This window comes from Polistes dominula, unplaced genomic scaffold (genome assembly GCF_049000335.1).
Source record: "Polistes dominula isolate Pdom_NZ unplaced genomic scaffold, Pdom_raw_medaka contig_28, whole genome shotgun sequence".
In the NCBI taxonomy this organism is placed as follows: domain Eukaryota; kingdom Metazoa; phylum Arthropoda; class Insecta; order Hymenoptera; family Vespidae; genus Polistes; species Polistes dominula.
In genome coordinates, this window is record NW_028300879.1 from 4,937,859 (window position 1) to 4,938,752 (window position 894).

An 894-nucleotide genomic window follows, 5' to 3' on the forward strand; every position below is an offset into this window, starting at 1 on the left:
ATTACAATTGTATAATTTAATTGCGTATATAATTATTATGTATGTAATTATGCATATAATTCTAATTATTATTAATATTATTAATATTATATTATAATTGTATAATTAAATGACTTATATAATTACTATGTATATAATTGTACCTATTATTGTTATTATTAATATTATATTATAATTGTATAATTAAATTACTTATATAATTACTATGTATGTAATTGTAATTATTATTAATATTATTAATATTATATTATAATTGTACAATTTAATTACGTAAATAATTATTATATATATATATATATAATTATGTACATAATTGCAATTATTATCAATATTATAATTTATATATTATAATTGTATAATTTAATTATGTATATAATTATTAAGTATATAATTATGTATATAACTAATGTGTTTCTCAAATACAACAACTTGTTATATTTTATTTGAGAAACTTTTATCTCATGTTTTATTTCTTTTTTTTTGAATAATGAAATTCCAACGAAATTTACATTAAATTTCTTTCATTATTATTTAACAGTTAATTTTTCTTTCTTTTTTATTATTTTTTAATTTTATTTTTAACCACAATTCTACCTACTCAAATAAATATCTCTTCCTATCTTGTTTCATTATTATCTAATACGCTATCTTGTTTAAAGTTTCCTACGTTTCTTGATGTTTTTTTTTTGTTTTATTTTATTCTTTTTTTTTTTATAAATACACTCAACTGTTTCATCTTATGCTCGTTTTATCAAATTTTTACCAGGCTTGTTTTCACTATTTTTTCTTTTTACTTGTTTTTTATCTTTTTTTTTTTTTCGTTAATACGAAGTTAACACACAAATGCAAACGAAATTTGTTTTAATTTCCTCTCTCTCTCTCTCTCTCTCTCTG